This window comes from Chondrus crispus, genomic scaffold (genome assembly GCF_000350225.1).
Source record: "Chondrus crispus Stackhouse genomic scaffold, scaffold_127, whole genome shotgun sequence".
NCBI classification, from domain to species: domain Eukaryota; phylum Rhodophyta; class Florideophyceae; order Gigartinales; family Gigartinaceae; genus Chondrus; species Chondrus crispus.
In genome coordinates this window covers 210,538-216,348 of record NW_005178993.1, presented here as the reverse complement: position 1 = coordinate 216,348, position 5,811 = coordinate 210,538, and positions in this window count along the sequence as shown.

The following is a 5,811-nucleotide window of genomic DNA, read 5'->3' as shown; positions in this document are numbered from 1 at the left end:
CAAGTCTGGTTTTGTAGACACAACTAGTGGCCTCCTGTTAACGAGCCTTCAGGCCATGGTATTGGCGAACCAAAAGCACAAGAACGATACGCTAAGGCTGGCCGCAAAAGAAAGGAAACTAGCAGAGTCTGCTCGGAAAGAAGCTGAAACTAGCGATCGTGTGCGTGCGGAGCGTTTGCGACATGATGCAAAAGCATTGGCGTTTAGAATTAAGCGTTATGGTGTCTGCGATAGAGCTCCAAAGCCGTTAGCGGTTCGTCGTCAAATTGCCAAGGAGCGAACTGCTACGATGAAGGAACGCTCTGCCAAGTTGGCAAAGCACCCGAGATTCAATCTCAGACAGTTAATTTGGGAATATTTTTGGATGCTTTATTTGCATCAGCCAATAAATTTTGTGTTCAAGTTTTGGGTTCTATTGGAGACCAATTTGGATGGCATGGAATGAGGAACCAATGGACGGACCCTGTCGCACCTGTTTTGATTGAGATGAGAAGGAATCTGTAAACAGATTCCCTCCACTCTAACCTTTCTATTGCACCTGAGACGGCCATAATCGAGTATTTTTAAGATTATATTCCAAAGGTGACTGTTGATCTGTTCAAAATTTGGGGACCCGAACTTGTACGCCCTATTTTCCCTCGAATTTCTTATCATAAGACGAAGCTTCTGTAAAGCAAGCTCATCGTTGGCAGCGTGCCTTTCAAGTCTCATCTCGTGCTCTTACACGCGCTCTAAGCGTTCTAATTCTATTCTTTCGCGGTCCAAGGACAGGCCTTCACACTGCACAGCTACTGTATGAACGCCATAGAGAACTCTTTCAACGACTCTTGAAGGCCAAGCAGACCACAGATACTTTCTGAGTCCCTTATTCTGCGCTTACATCTTTCCTTGATTCTGTCAGAGCACATATATTGACTTTTAGCGTTGTCGTCACGAAATGCGTGATTAGAGTGCGCCGTGTCCCTTCGAGCAAAAGCTTTCAGGGCGAGAGCGTGGCCAACTTGTTCCTTTCCCTTTTTATCCTCCCGTGCTATTCTGCCCTCATCTACGTTCTTCTTTAAGTGCTTCTGAGACTCTAAAATTGCTCCCAAAAGCTCATGTAACTCGCATAGGACTTCAGCGATACCTGAAATTCGCCTATCCGAGTTGTGCTTGCGACGAGAGGAGTTAATGAACTTCTTGAATCTAGCCTGGAGATGCTTACAAGCTACCTTTGGAGACAGATTCGGATTCTTATTTACGCGCGTTCCGTGGCTTGGGCAAAGATTATCTGCCCTTCCACATATTTGTCAATATGAGCATGTACAGTGGTAATCCTGTTAACGAGTATGAGGGAATTGTTAGCCTTAAAAGTGGGTCGACGTCCTGCTTGAACGTTAGAATCGAGGTTGACCTTCGCGGAATGGTGCTAGTTTCGCACTTTGGGTGGAGAATTGAGAGACGGGGAGGTGTTAGAGTTGTCAGTGGGGATGGGCGAAGGCGGGTTAACTTGCGCCATATGGAAAGGAGAGTAAAAGGAACAGGAGTGTGATGAGAGGAGTGATGTGAGGTCGTGTTCTTTGTTTTTGTCGTATAGTCTGGACGTGATGTAGTAGGCGTTGCGGAGTGCTCCAATTCAGATCGACGTGTGCCTTCGGTGGGGGTGATGAGTTGCAGTAACGATTTCACTATTTGATAACATTTGACAATCAGTAGTCACATGCAGCAACAGTATATCCGCAACGTGTAAGACTTGTCATGTTCTATTTCTGAAAAGCTTAATTACAATTTGCGAAATCCAGGTACGTGAACTCTCTATTGAACAGATTTATTTTTTTACTTTTCTGTCATATCTGGGGCTATTGGAGACCATCTCGTGTGGCCTTCCACAGTGTGGTGGTCCTGACGGAGGCTAGAAAGGAATCATTTGATTAAAAATGTTGATTTTTTTTCAAGGAGTTTGGACGCTTTTCAAAACTTAGGGCCACCCACCCCCCTTTACGTCAGCCATGACAGCGCTGCATACTGTAATGAGCTGCCGGCAGCGATACAGTACACCAGTTCGACTCATCGGCAAACAGAGAACTTATCAGTAAGTGAAGTGTGCTGCTGTACAGCGTTGGGCTTGCAACAATAGTGATCCATTCCGTCCGCAAGGAAACTTTCGCCACTGGGGAACGAAGACAGGATAATTGGGCGTTTGTCCAGAGTCTGGACTCCAGACACACACGTACTGTACAGTACGGCACTGTAGTTAGTGTTTCTCTTTTCTGTTGTTTGAGAGGGGCCCAGATAGTCAAACGGCTGGTCTGACAGCCAAAAGCTCTTCAAACCTGGGGTTCATCTCGAAAATGGCATTTCCTTTTCGAGGTGAACCCCGGGTTTATGACCCACAGGAATCAACTGCTTCCGACGCTCATCCACAAAATTTCACTCAACTATTTCAAATACACAAGTCAAACGATTCGCCGGCCTTCGTTCTTCCGTTTCTCTGTTTTATTCGCATGGCGTGCAGCTGGCCTCCTTCGTACGTTGCTCATAATGATCCCCCCACTGCTCCCTTTTACCGGTTCAATTTCTCAAAGCAGTTGATGTGGCTACATAAAATGGCCACCGCCCAATTGGCAGTTGAGAATTCTGCACTTTCCAACTGGCGAAAGTCTAAAACAACAAACATCCTGGGAAGAGGATCGCACCCTGCACTGCAAATCACAGTAGCATCGCTTTACCGGGGTGAGAAGCAGCGAGACGAGCAGTTGGCTCCGAGCAAACGACGGGCTCTACCGCCGTATTGCATGTTCGATGGGACTTGTGTGGTAGTGGAATCGTCTTAATGTAGGCACGACAGGACAATCGAGTGCGTTGTACAGTACGTCGTGATCCTGTGGATGGGTGTGTTGTTCTGAAAGTCGGCGATGGAAAGGGCGCTTTGAGTATATCTCTGGGGATGAAGGCGTGGCATGATATTACTGTATACTGCTTCCAGAAAATAGGCCAGGCCTCCCTGGCCAGTAAGGTCGCCTCGCTTCTCCGGTTGCGACTTCTCTTTCCAGTTCCCAGCATGCGGTCTTCTCGAAGCGTCGGAGGCGCGAAGCTGATCGGCTGAACGGATCCAACAGTGTTGATAGATCTGACGGACTGTATCTGGGAGTAAATCACTTTGCTCTTGTCAAAACAAATATTTCTCATGCGGTGATTTTTCAGCTTCCTGTATCTACGATTTAATTCGTCTACGATGTACTGCATAAGCGGACGGCATCTCGCAACTTTATTCATTTCTCGCTCCTCATGTAGCCAAAATGCCCCTACGTTGTGGCTGACACCCTGTAGTGGGCAAGCAAATAACACCGCATGCTACTGTGGTGGTACATACATAGGCAGCGAGGAGTTGAAGCTCAGTCCAGGCTGTTTCCTCACGAAAGCACGTTTACCGGCTCTATGCCCATACTCACCAGCCTTTCGAATAGGACTCAAGCGCGCATTCTCTACGCCTTCGCCCTTCAACCTCTGAACAAAAAAAAAAATCCATTGCTGCTCTCACGAACAACTGTTTTACACTTTCTGCCTCTAAAAATCTATGGTACTCAAGAGCGTCAAAATATGCCCTTCTCCTCGTCAGTCTCGTGTTTCGGTGGAATATACAACAACGGGTCATACACGTCCTCTTCCATCTTGCTGCCCGACATATCCATGACACTTTTTTCGCCCGCTATGCGTTCCGGGGGATGAGGACCGGAAACGACGTTAACGCCAAGTGGCTTTGACTCTCGCACACCGGAGGCGACGGCATGTTCCGCGGACCGTCTGGAAGAAAGCCCTGACATTGTGCTCCGGCTGCCGTCCGTACCACTGTCTCCCTCCCGTGCGTGTGGCGAATCCCCAATTCCATCCCCGAGCCACGAGCAAGACTCCCTCCGCTTGACTTTCTGCGTCTCTTTTTCTATAGGAAGACTCTTCAAGCTATAACTACTCCCTTCCTCGTTCAAGCTCCATGCATCACAGCTACTTCTCTTCTTCGATAACCCCCCTAGTTCATTCACAGGCCAAGCCCGCGGTCGCTTGAGGCGATATTTTTTTCTCCAAAGCCTGTCCACGACACAAGCCTGGCAATATCCATCTCGCTTACAAGCAACGCAAACTGCATGTCCGCAGGGCTTTGCCTTTGCGTATGCTACATAGCATAAGTCGCAGAATGACATGTTGAGTTGATGCCAATGTGAGGAACGAGAACACCGGGTTGAGATATGGGATAGGCAGCAAACGGTAGGCAGATGTCGGTTGGAGAAAAAGGGCACTCGTATAACTTAAGCCATGAAAGGTGAAACCGAGTGGGGTCGGGAGAGTGTGTGGCAGAGTCGTTGTTGTCCTCTTATGCACAATGGGGAAGAGAAAATGATTAGGCAGAGGTGAAATTTAAATGTCATGAAATCATTGGCAAATATTTGGGTGGCTAGTAAATGCTTCGGACCTAGGCTTTCTCCTCCCCTCTTCATTAAATTAAAGGTTTCTCCGTTTTCCTTTTCAACATTAGAAAACGGCCATTCAAGCTTCATCTCGACACCAGCTCAAACGTTTAATCCAGAATCCCGAGAAGAGCGAAGACCTTTTTTCGAAACCGGATTTACCAGGCCGAACGTTTGTACGGGCGTTTGATACGTCGTTACGGAACGGTGCGGGGTATAAAAAACAATGCATGCTTCAGGGCAAGGCGCTCGAGAAAGATAGTTTCTCTTCACTGTACAGCTTAAAGAGAAGGAGAGTTCTTCTTTGTTCTGCAGGGTAGAGTTGTCTCTTTCCTTGCACTGGGCACGATCAGGTCACAGACGATGTTCGTTGCTTCTTCCAAGTTGCGAAAAATAGTCTGAATCATTGATATATGAAATAGCTGCTTTGCAGGCAAACCCTCTATCGTAGACAATGGTACAGTAGCTACCACGCGGTTCTCTACCATACGTTCTATTTCCGCAGCATAACCGCTATTCGCCATCCCAGATATCCCTTGTTCTATGCGAGTACTTCGTCTGCTATCATGCTTTGAACCTCCCAAGAATTTCGTTTTTAGATGTCATGACTGCAACACGTAATAATACAGGATTTGTGATAGTAGACGATATGTGAATTATAGGGCTGTGATGAAAACAAATCAACCCTGGAAGACAAAGAGGGGTATGTCTCTGTTGCAGGCCCACGGAGGGGCATGCCTCGCTCTCTATTTTTATATATTTACTCTACACTTGGGTATGTATTCCATGTACAGTATGGCGAGTTTCGCCAACAATGGCTAGATAGATGCCAAAATGGTATGCAGCGTTGCCTCTTTCGCCATCATTCCTCTTAATTATTTCATTCATTCTCTTATTATTTTATTTACAGCACCATGTTACTCGCCTCCATCAAGAGCGTCTGTACATACTCGAAAACTAACTTGTTACGACAGACGAACTTTGGCGCACATTCGTGACTCTTCATAAATCGCCGAACTGTAATGCCTGGCGCCTTGCTCAAAAGAGCCGTATCGCTTTCCAGTGTACAAGAACTGTGCGATGCGCTGCATTTCGAAAGAACACAGCATTGTTGCCATTGTGAAGCACGTGTTTATTGGTATAAAGTGATTTCGCCATAGATACCACTTCTACGCACAGAATTTAGCCAAACCAAATGGGTCACTTTCGCGTGGATTCCCCTTCAAGAATTACGTCACCCTAAAAGCAACTAACCTTTGGAGCGTAGGACTGCAGAAGGATTCGTAAGGATGAAAGCAACAATTATGAAGATTCAGAACTACGATACAATACAGTACCCTTGGTAGCTTAATGCCATGCTGTCTAAATT